Raw genomic sequence first — 12,457 nt, forward strand, 5'->3', positions numbered from 1 at the left:
CATGAAATTGCAAGCCCAATAGCAAGGATTTTTAATGAATCCCTAAACTCAGGGGTTGTGCCCTATGACTGGAAAATTGCAACTGTAGAACCTATATTTAAGAAAAGAAAAAAAAGTGATCCAGGAAAGCATGGGCCCATTAGTTTGACCTCAGTTGTATGCAAGGTCTTGGAACAAATGTTGAAAGAGAAAGTAGTTAAGGACATAGAGGTAAATGATCACTGGAATAAAATACAGCATGGTTTTACAAAAGGTAGATCGTGCCAGACCAAGCTGATTTCTTATTTTGAGATGAAAACTGAGTTTTTAGACAAAAGAATCACAGTGGATCTAATCTACCTGGATTTCAGTTAGTCATTTCCTACAGTACCACATGGGAAATTATTAGTTAAATTGGAGAAGACAGGGATTAATCAGAGAATCAAAAAGTGGGTCAGGAACTGGTTAAAGGGGAGACTACAACAGGCCACCCTGAGAGGTGAACAGGTAGGCTGGAGGGAGGTTACTAGTGTTGTTCCTCAGGGATCGGTCTTGGGACCTGTGATGGGGTATACAGACCCCACACTGGGACAGAAGGGGCTAAAGGACAGTATTGAGCCCAGTTAGACCTGCCCCTCCAAGGGAGCAACTCAGCTCTGGAGACTGGGGATGAGTGCAGGCCTAGCCCGCAGGCTCCTGCTCCGTCTACTATATCAGCGGTTCTCAAACTGTGGGTTGAGACCCCAAAGTGAGTCATGAGTTCCTTTTAATGGGGTCACCAGTGCTGGTTAGACTCTCTGGGGCCCAGGGCAGAAAGCCAAAACTTGAAGGCTTCAACCCCACGCGGCGGGACTTGAGCTTCAGCAGAGTCAGCGTTAGATTCACTGGTGCCCAGGGCTGAAGCCGAAGCCTGAGCAACTTAGCTTCAGAGGGCCCCCTGTGGCATGAGGCCTGGACAATTGCCCTGCTTGCCACTCCCTGACGCCAGGCCTAAGAGTAGGAATAGGCTCAGCATGGAGAAAAACCTAATGGTTGCTGTCACTTCACTGCCTCCCAGAATGACAAGGCTCACAAGTGAAAACCAGGCTCAAGTATCACACTGAAATGTGAGTACAATATTCATATTCCAATTGATTTATTTGATAATTATAGGGTAAAAATGAGAACATCAGCACTTTTCCAGTAATAGTGAGCTGTGACACTTCTGTATTTTGATGTCTGATTTTGTAAGCGAGTAGTTTTTAAATGAGATGAAACTTGGGGTACACAAGACAAATCAGACTCCTGAAAGGGGCACAGTAGCCTGGAAAGGTTGAGAGCCACTGGGCTAGAGACATGTCTCTGAGTAGTATGCGCTGAGCCCAGTTGGTGCTGACGGTTTGGCTTCCTTTTTATTTTTCCTTATCTGGCACCAGAAGCAGAAGCAATGGTAGGAAGCGACCCAGGGAGGGTAACTCAGAGGGGGCACCCATGCCTCTTCCTGGGGTTGACACTCCTAACCCTCCTAGGGCCCTGGGTTGTAGCTCAGTGGAACGCGTGGACCCAGGGTCTCCAACCACTGTCCCACAGTTGAGTGGACACTAACCACTAGGCCACCCAGCCCTCTGAGGACCCTACTACTGGACCAGTGTTACTGAACATTTTCATTCATGACCTTGGCGCAAAAAGTGATACTAATACAATTTGTGGATGACACAAGGTTGGGAAGTATGCCAATATAGAGATTATCGTACAATATCATACAAGACCTTGAAAACTAGAGTAGTAGAAATGAGATGAAATTTAATAGTGCAAAGTGCATTCACTTAGGGACTACCAAGAATTTTTGCTATAAACTGGGGAGGCATCAGTTGGAAGTGACAGAGGAGGAGAACGACCTGGGTGCGCTGGTCGATCACAAGACAACTATGAGCCGCCAATGTGATGCAGCTGTGGAAAAGACAAATGCAGTCCTAGGATGCATCAGGCGAGGTATTTCCAGTAGAGACAGGGAAGTGTTAGTACCATTATACAAGGCAGTGGTGAGACCTCATTTGGAATACGGTGTGCCATTCTGGTCTCCTATGTTTAAGAAAGACGAATTCAAACTTGAACAGGTGCCAAGAAGAATGATCAGAGAAATGGAGAACATTCCTTACCAGAGGAGACTTAAGGAGCTTGGCTTGTGTAGCCTAACCACATGAAGGCTAAGGAGAGATATGATTGCTTTCTATAAATACATCACAGAAATAATCACAGGGGAAGGAGAGGAAGAGTTATTTACATTAAGGGCCAGTGCTGGCACAAATGGCTATAAACTGGCCATCAATAAGGTTAGGCTTGAAATTAGACAAAGGTTTCTAACCATCAGAAGAGTGAAGTTCTGGAACAGCCTTCAAAGGGGAGCAGTGCGGGCAAAAAACCTGACTTGTTTCAAGACTGAGCTTGATAAGTTTATGGAGGGTATGGTATGATGGGACTGCCTACAAAGGCATGTGGCCCATCCATGATTGTTAGCAGCAAATATCGGCCACAGCTGGAGATGGGACACTGGATGGGGAGGGCTCTGAGAATTCTTTCCCAGGTGTGTGGCTGGTGGATTCTTTGTTACTGGAAGTCTTAAAATCAAGATATGAGGACCTCAGTAATTCAGCCAGAGGTTAGGGATCTATTACAGGAGTGGGTGGTCTTTGGCCTGTGACATTCAGGAGGTCAGACTAGAGGATCATGATGGTCCCTTCTGATGTTAAAGTCTATGAGTCTCTGAGAAGTAGGGTTTGAAAGCAAGGACAAGGCATTCCAACTTGATACACAGAGCCATGGAGGGAGCAAATGGAGGACTTTAAAAAAGGTTTCCTAACTAGTCGAGGGATTGTCATTTAGTCTAAACAGATTGTTCCTTCCATCACAAGCACGCTACTGTTGGTCCTCAGCTAATTCTAGCAAACTGGGGCCTGGTTCTGATGTCAGAGGGAGTTACTGATATCCTGTGGGGTGGTGAAGAATTGGGCCCCTCGAATGTTGGTTCCACTTTAAATTTATTGTCCCATATGTCCAAGTTCAACAGTAATCGTTTCAAAGTTAGGCAAAAAAAAGTGACTGTCTCACATCCCCTTATCACCTGTGCCTGCCAGTTTGTCTAAAATGATCCCCTTTAAACTATGTGGGTCTTGGATCCTCAGGAGCCAATAGCCGAAGTGCAGGCAAATTCTTTCAAATGTTTGTTTTAATTTGAGTATGAAGGAGAAAATGAGGTTTGGAAGGGTTGTTAAATTGAGTTCTGCCCACTTTCTAATCCTTCTCATTCCTGCTGGCAGACGGACCAAAACAAACTGAAAATGTTTGTGGCGTTGTCATATAAACAACTGATCTCTAATTACACTTACTCAGATTTTATGTTTACAGTGTAAAAGAACAAAACCAATGAGCTCACCAAAAGCTATTATAATAGCAAAGAAACAGTTTATCATTTTTACAGAGCAAATATTTGTAATAAAAATAATCATATAAAGTGAGTACTGTACACTTTGTATTCTGTGTTGTAATTTAAATCAATATATTTTAAATATAGGAAAAACATCCAAAATAGTTAATAAATTTCAATTGGTGTTCTATTGTTTAAACTGCGATTAATTGCGATTAATATTTTTGTTAATCGCGTGAGTTAACTGCAATTAATCGACAGCCCGAGTTTAATTAACTTTGTTGTTAAATGACATGAATCTTCTGTTCACATGCAGATATTCTGGTAATAATCAGCAATGGAAGGAGTTAGAGGAAAAGTACACATGTTTAAGAGGGTTTTGGAAGAATGTACTTGTGTGAAATTCCTTAGTGAGGCAGTGGCTTCCCAAATTGAGCTGAACTGTTTTATTTACTCTCTCAAGCTGGATTTTTACCTAATAATGTTGAATGCCATATTTTGTAGCATGCTGAGCTTGAGCCTGACAGGTATTTCTCCGCAGGGAGTTCAGCTTCTTTCCACTAGCCAAATATGGAAGATATAATCAGTTCTCCGGCTTGGCAGGGAGATGTTGCTTTGCTACCGTGCATCCTCGGAGTTGTAAGCTACACAGCCAGACAAGAGCTGAGTATTTCTAATGTGTGATGAGCTGATAACAAACATGATATATGGCTCTCCCTGGGCCTGTCCAATTTGGTTTATCCTCACATTTTCCACGACTGCTACGATGTCTATATAATAATGCACTGTATTTGTATGTCTGCCCGTCTTCCAACAGGTTTTATGTGTTCTCTGCCATAAGTAATGGCAGAGCAGTGTATGAGTGTGTAGGATCGTGTCACCATGTAGTGGTTAACTTCTATTAAGGTACAGTTGTCTCTAATGTGTGCCATGTCGCCTTCCAGTGGCTGAAGTCTACTGAGGACATAAAATTTGTAAATATATTATTACTACATATACATGATTCTTGTGGGTTACAATTCATTAATTTCTAATGTTGTAGTTCTTGAGGCTGTGTGAGAGAGACTATTTGTGATATAAGATAGGTTTTAGCTTCCACTGTTCCCTTTTTTTGTGTGAGGGATACTTGGGAATTTTCTTAGTCAAATACCTTCTCTGTGTTTTAGTGTGCAGACTAACCCATTTTTAGTGGACACGGATCTGAACAGCCAAATACTGCTGAACTTTGGGCTCCAGATCTCATTCCAGAGCCAAGTGTCAGACTATATCTTCAGTGGTCCAAATAAGAGCCCCTAATCAGGACAACACCCAAACTTTGAACAATTTCGGTTCTAGGTTCTAAATCTGGATCTGAACTCGCAGTTCAGAATCCCTCCAGAGTTTCTGGTTTCTAGGATTTTCAACCAGCACAAATTTATTCAGTATTTAAGACAGAGGAATGTGTTAGAATGAAAAGGACATTTTTTCATCCTCTTTTTTTTTCCCCCTTAATGCTTTTCACCTGTTAAATTTAAAGCTGGAATTAATTGAAACTTCATCTCTTCCTGAATTAGCATTCAGTCCCTCTTGAGGCTAAAGGGATGATTCATCCAGTGGTACTTAGAGATTGTCTAGGGCTTTAGCGGCTTGTCTGCTCAGCTACCATGCCAGGTCGTCTGCTCTTCTTCACTCTCCTTCCCGTTTGCTACTGTGGATTAACTCTCAGGAGGCTGTGTGGTTTCTTACACAGTTACTTCTATGATTTGATATAGGGAATGTAACTAATTGTAAAACAATAGCATATTTATCTGAATTTTGCTTGATAAATTTTGCTTGATAAATTCTCCAACAGTGACCAGTACCAGAGCTTCAGGGGGAGTGTATAGAACAGGGCAATTTTAGAGAGACCCACCCTTGTTTTCCCCACCCAGCTTCTGGCAATCAGAGGTTTAGGATCACCCCAAGCATAGGGTTACATCCCTGACCATTTTAGCTAATACCCATTGATGGATCTATTATCTAGTTCTTTTTTTAACCCAATTATACTTTTGGCTATCACAACATCTCAAGGCAATGAGTCTGCTAATCTAAACCTTATTCTTTTCTATTCTGGTTCTTATGCTGCACTCATAACCATGGTATCTGAGCACCTACTCTTGTTTTCCTGGCTCCATTCCCATTCACACTGCCAGCCTACCATAGGGATTTGATGCTAATCTCCCTCTGCTGATGTGTGCATTTCTCTGTAAATTCCTCCCTCCTGCATCTTTATGCAGGAGAATACAGGATTTTAAGTAACAAAGGCCCAGATCCTCACATGTTTCAGCACCCATTGACAGTTAGCCACCTAAATACCTTTGATCTGGGCCTAATTGCCTACTTGGTTCCACAGCAAACACTGTTTTACAATAAAATTAAATCCATTCTAGAACAATGAGCTGGGAGTTCTGATTTCATTTATCACCTGACTCCTTGGAGTTATCCAACCATTCTACAGGGATAACTAATGCCAACTATTTTTTTAAAATCTTGTTTGATACCCCAGCCCCTAGCAATGTTTTCCATGTTATATATTCAGTCTTGGAGATGTCATAGAGTCCCAGGGGCTCACTGTGAGGTTTGAACCATCATCAAACCTTTCACGCACAAAATTATTTTGTGACTTAAAACAAACAATCCTTAAGCTTAAAATCGTGGCCCATCTGCCTAAAATTTTTGGAAAAGATCCAGAAAATGTACTACAGTAGTTTGCTTTTATTGCCCAAAGGAGAATTTACAGGCTGTGACTAGGAGTCAAGGAATGACCAGACATTTCCCACTGGAAGGATTTGGTTATGAGTTAAACTGTGGACCATGGTTAAATGCTATTCAGTTTTACATACATCATTTATGTAACAGATGTAAAAGCTACCTCTGAAGTGTTAAAACCACTGTGGGAGTTTGAGAATCTGTGGCTGGTGAAAGATTAGTTTTAAGCTACAACTATAATTCTGGGAAGCTTTGCCTAAAATGTCAAGCAAATTAGGAATTAAAGTTCTAAGAAAAAAAACATGGTCCCTGGGGATCTCAGGAAGCATGTTCCATATCAATGTTTCCAAAACAAAATACGGCAGGATAGTTATAACAAAACAAGCAGGGGAGGATGGTCTCTGTCTCATTGCTGACTTCTCAATGTGTTGTAATGCACCACGCCATGGATTAAAAGCAGGTTCCTGAAAACAAAAATATGAGGGCAACACTTTTTCTTAGCCACTATGTGTGAAATATTCATCTGGAACCACAGAAAAGTACAGTCACCGTTGTTGTGGGTTTTTTTGTGATATATATTGATTGTTGTCGCCCATAGGAGCCCTAGTCATCGACCAGTACCTGTGGTATTAATTTAGATGGAATATGTGAGCTAAAGGTTTTAACATAACCCAGGGGCATACAGAGACCTCAGCCTGCTTGGTAACATGGCAAACACCCCATTAAAAATCCTTTAAACCTTTTATGAAAGATAAAGAAAAGAAGGAAAATCACTTAAAGTATTTGAAATGCAAACTATTAAATAAGGCTTTCATTTTAACAACATCCCTTGTTCCATTTTTCTTTAGCTGGTAAGAGTCCTTAGAAGGGAAAAAAAACCTTGTTTGTCAGTCTCTTAGATGGTATCAATGATGGTAATAACTGATGGTAAGAGAAGAAGTTAGTTGAGATGGGCTGGACCTGTTGTTGTTAACATCCAATCCCATTTCATCCCAGGTGGTGTTTGGGATTCAGCTGGAGCCAGTAGAAATAGCAGTGTCATCTGGGTCCCTCTCTCTGGCCTGGTCTGCTCAGCCATCTCTCAGCATCAGGTTGATGAAGGCCTGGCATTCCAGAAAATGGTGGGAGAGGCAGCCATAATGGTGAAGCCAAAGTCTTTCTTTAAGGACCCACAAAGGGAATGGTGGGCAGAATAGCTTATCCCCTCATGGTTTTGCCCACCAATTAGGGTTCACGGTTTTCTGGTTCCATACTTTTCTTGTTTACCAAGCATGATTTTAACACAGTCCTTGAATTATATCAGTAGAGCTTTGTGTTTGGACTCTTTCCATGTTGGCGTCTCCCTATCGTGCCTTTTCCCATCAACGTTTGTTGTTATAGGTCACTGTGATATCTTATGAACTTTCATGTACTTCTTATAAGTTTAGCTCATAATTAGGGTAAAGTTGTAGGCCCAATTATCACAACAGCCTTCACAGTGTTAGGCATTGTAACACAGAACGAAAAGATGATCTCCTACTCCAGGAACTTACAGTCTAAGTATAAAACATGAGACAACAGGTGGATACATACAGACAGATGGGGGAACACAAAGAAATAATGCGACAATACTGGTGAGCATGATAGGCAGTGGTCTATTGGCTGGGGTTCTTGTTTTCACCTCAGACTGGGTTTATTGAAAGGTTTGTGACCCTTTGAAGCACATCTGGTGCCAGTTTTTGAGGAAATGCAGGTTATGTTGTGTTTTCATATTGATACTGGGGAAAATTTGAGGTTTTGATGCAAAACCATGTGAAAATTTGGTGGCTTCAACTTGCAGTCGTTTCTCTTAGAGATGTTTAGGTTTCTTCAAATGTAAATTAACAGTGAAACTTGAGGGAGTAGAAAGTGAATGCCACACAGAAGAAGAAGAAGAAACTGTCTGTGGAAATCTCTGGCAAGCAAAGTGGCCAAGATTCTCCTAGCTCTGCTAAGTAATATCAGGCCATACTCATCCCTGGTGTATCTCCACAGTCTTCTGTGGAGTTATGCCAGTGCTGAATTTGGTGCATTGACTCCAATAAGTATCTCCTTGGCATAATGGAGCAGATACTCGGCTGGTACAAATAGACTTCAATGGAGCAATTCCAAGTATTGCACTGGTTGAGGTTATGGCCCAGTGCATCTCAACAGTTGGCTCTTTCAGAGGGTTAAGGTGTCTCCCCACAGAATGGAGTTATTCCTGAGTCTATACTGGGAAATATAATGTTCATGCACAGATCCTGATTTTCAAACATCAACAAGCCAGCTCGCATCAGACCAAAGAAAGATCTCTGGGCCTGATTCTGCTTCACTGGTGTCAATGGAGCTTTGCTGCTGAGTCCCATGGGAGTAGAACCGAGGGCTTCCAAACAATCACATTTGAAAAGTTAGCATCTTTTTTTCCTAAGTGGAATAACAATTTTAGGCTGGGAAAGGGCTCTTTTGTTTTGACTGATTCTCCAGAAAAGCAAAGAAAAAGGGTTTTAATTTAATTTTGGGGCTGAAGCTTGTCAGCCACATTTCAGCCAGGAGAGGGTGTTTATATTCAGGTTAGAAGGACTTTGGAAAAAACAACGGATTTAACAGGAATAATAATGCTCTCAATGTCCTGCCCAGCAGCCTTCTTTGCCCCCTTCCACATGAGGAACGACATCCTTTAGCCCTTACTCACATGAGTAGAACCCTGGTCCAAATTTTGCTCCACCCAAGCAACTCAAATTTGCAGGAAGGCTAAAAGAAATGAATGAATTTCCTGTGTACGTTCCCTGTGCAAGATATTCCTTGTTCCTAGTAGGTGTTAAGGTTGCTGAATGGAGCATGCAAGTTGTTTCATACTTTGACTTTACGCAAAGATTGTACACATATTTTGCTTCATCTACTCATGGTTGGAATGCATTGGTGTCTTTACAAGGTGGTGAAGCACTTGTCTAACACTCAATGGTCAGCTCATGCTGACCCAGTGAAGGATCCATGTGATGTCTGTGAAGGGATTCAAGCAACTCTTGATTCTTTGGCCAGTGATAACCTACCATCAGCCAAGAGAAACCATGCATGATGCTCAAAATCTCCATAAAAAATGGGCACCCTGGAGACAGTATTTGTAACCATTCTTTGGCATGATATTCTCATCTGGTTCAGTGAAACAGGCAAGACTATATAAAAAGGAGATGTGAATTTGTCTGTTGTTGTCATCATCGTCCAATCTTTGAAGTCATATACACAAGATCTGAGAGACCAGTTTGATGAATATGAATACAAGGCAAAGGCAGAAGGTCCAGAGGCTGATTACAGTAACAGTAAAACAATGAAGTTGTTGCCTAAGTCACTTTGAAAGAGCTGCTAGTAACGCGGTTCTTCAAGGAAGCCAAAAGTTCATAATTGAAAAAAGATTGAAACCAATCAGCAACTCATGGATTAAGATGAGGCAAGTTATACAAAGACATCAATGGGCAATTTGTTTTCTTTATGAAAGCAAAGGATATGAATACTGAGGAAATCGCAAAGTAGCGGGCGAAGCTTGCCTCTCTTTACTACAAAATGACTTTGGCAAAGCAGACCTTATTTCTGAATATCAGCATTTCAAGCATGATATCTCAGCAGAAGGAGAAGAATCAGTGTCCATGTCAAGCCTTCATTTGGAAGTAAAGACTGACAAGCTGGATTCCACATTCAATTCACTAACACTGAAATTGCTTTGTGAATTTCCTTGTCTGTGAGTGTAACAAACTGCAGTGGTGAATGGTCATTTTCAGATTTGAAGCTGATAAAAAACGACTACATCTGTCATAGGCTACAGCCAAGATTGAATTCTCTATCTACGGTGAATATTGAGTCCAATGTGCTTCAGGAAATTGAATTTTCAGATGTCATTCTTGACTTTGCTGCCCACACATCCAGAAAACAATGTTTTAAAATCAGGAAAATAAGTGTAAAACTTTTTCTATTACCACTAGCATAGAACCATAGGTTAAAATGAACCACAAGGGTCATCTAATCTAATCAGATGCCCAGATGCAGGATTTGTAGTTCTTGGAATTGCCTAAAGTCATCCAGAGGCAAAGAGGATGTTCTCGCCACTGCCTCATCTGGGGGAGAGCTATGTTGTGTTTTGGCTCACAATAAAATTTAGAGACAAGATTTACTATTTATTTCCTACTGTAATATGGCAGGGGCCCCCAATTTACACTGGGTCCAGGAGCCTCTGAAATTATTAAGAAGGCAGTACACAGGGCCTCCATGGCTAGCTGGCCATTTCTGGGCTCCAAGGACTTGTCCAGCTAAGATGTGACTAGTGCAAAACTGATTTAGCTCACATGACCCTTTCTTAGGTGACTAGACTATATTTGGTAAACCAATATTGTCTCCTGTTAAAATTTCCCCTGCCCTGCCAGAAGAGAAGGTCTGTGTTTTCCAGGAACTCAGTGTTATTCAATGGAACTCACTTGTAGGGCAGGAGATTCCTTGCAGGATAGGAGAATTCTTAAAGGGATAGGACTGTACTTGTATCATATGATATGATATTGTTACTTTATTTCATAATTAGTGGATACAGACTATTCTTGTTGCATATAAAACACTGTGAATTATTCTTTGGGTTTATACCAACGTGAGCACATTCAACTACTCCACACTCTCTTTCGTCCATCACAAAGTGCAGTGGACAGGGGCAGCTAACAGCAATGCCAAAATCATATTGATAGTGAATCCCAAGAACCTAAGGTCCAGACAGTGTCAGTCCATTTTAATTCTGCTGTATATATATATTAAAAGACTAGATGAGTCATGAGTTTGATCCTGTGAGGATCCATGGGTCTTGACCTTGGGTCTCGGGCAATCTTTGCAGCCTGGCCACCAGGTGGTGGCTTGCCAGTGGCTAATGGAGCCCTGGCCCCACCAGAGGTACTACCCATTGGGTGTCCTGATTGAAGGAGCACCCCCACTGCCCCCAGTTGGACTGGCTGTGCTATAAGATTCCTGGCTAGCTGCTACATTGGACCCTACTTTCTTGGCCAACTCCTGAGCCCTGCTTTCCTGACCTGTTCTGGCTCCTGCCTTGTTCCTGGTCCCCGCCCCTGCTCTGACTCTTGGCTCAACTCCAGGTCTGACTCCTGGTCCTGACTCTGGCTCAGACCTTTGGCACTGTTCCTGGACTCTGACCACTGCTGCTCTGACCGCTAGGCCTGACCGCGGCACATCAAGTCTGGCAATTCCTATGTTCCTTGGAGATTTTAGGTTTATTTTAAATCAGTTGGAGAGGGAAGGAAGGAAGAGTCCAAGACTGGGCAACATCAGCTGTCTACCCAACACTAGCTCTCACGTCTGAAGTGTGTGCTGTATATTAGATCATGGGGAGCTTGCCAGATGCACGACTGCTCCATCTTTCGATAACACAGTTCCTGTGTAAACTGGTCACCTGGTCAAGTAATTGGGAGAGTGGTGGCGAAAGCAACTTGTGTAAATGTCCCTTTCCCATAAAGGAGTCCAACAGGATGGGAATGATTTACATGCACTGTACGTTTGTTTATTGAGAACAGGTCAATCCACGTATGAACCAAACCCGGACATCCACCATTCTTAGCATCCTAGAGCTAGACCCAGCCTCGCAGGGGTGGCAGAGATGCAAGGATAGGAACAACTTGCTAGTGACCTCAAGTCTGGGCCTTCCAGCTTGCATATGTTTTCCCGATGGCTTGCCTATGAAGTGCTGGTGATGATGTTTCAGTGCAGATCAGTTAGAATTTTAACCTTCTACCCTCATCAACACCTTCCTAACCAACACGGAAGGAAACAGCAGTGATGTTTCAAAGCAGGCCATGGCTGGGCTCGGGAATGACTGGGTGTGCAAGCAAATGATGAATGTATACTGTGCTTCAAAGCCAACATCTGGTTAATTCATAGTGCCTCTTTAAAATGGATTTGCAGATGGTGAGCATTGCCCAGAATAAAGAAGAACCCAGTGTTCTCTCTTGAAGTGACAGAAGGAAGAAGTAAAGAAGAGAGCTGTTTGCTATTTTTTATGAATTTTTTATTTCTAATTTTTAACATGCCAACCTGTGTATCATTGTCTAGTACGAAACAGGCCAATACATGGACACTATAGGAAATCACACACAAGAGAAAATAAAAAAACACATGTCCATTTAAATATATAATTGTGGTGCTGCTTGCAAGAAACAGTGAGTTCATTCCATGGCAAAAATGGCTTTAATATACCTTTGTGCTCCCTTGATCCTGGGCCAGCTGGGTGCCAGCCTGGTTTCCTGGCATAAGTTAGAGCAGCCTGAAGGATGCTTCTACACCCTGAAAAGCCAAGGGACTACTGCAGCA

Source organism: Lepidochelys olivacea (assembly GCF_965140295.1).
Source record: "Lepidochelys olivacea isolate rLepOli2 genome assembly, chromosome: 10".
NCBI classification, from domain to species: Eukaryota; Metazoa; Chordata; order Testudines; family Cheloniidae; genus Lepidochelys; species Lepidochelys olivacea.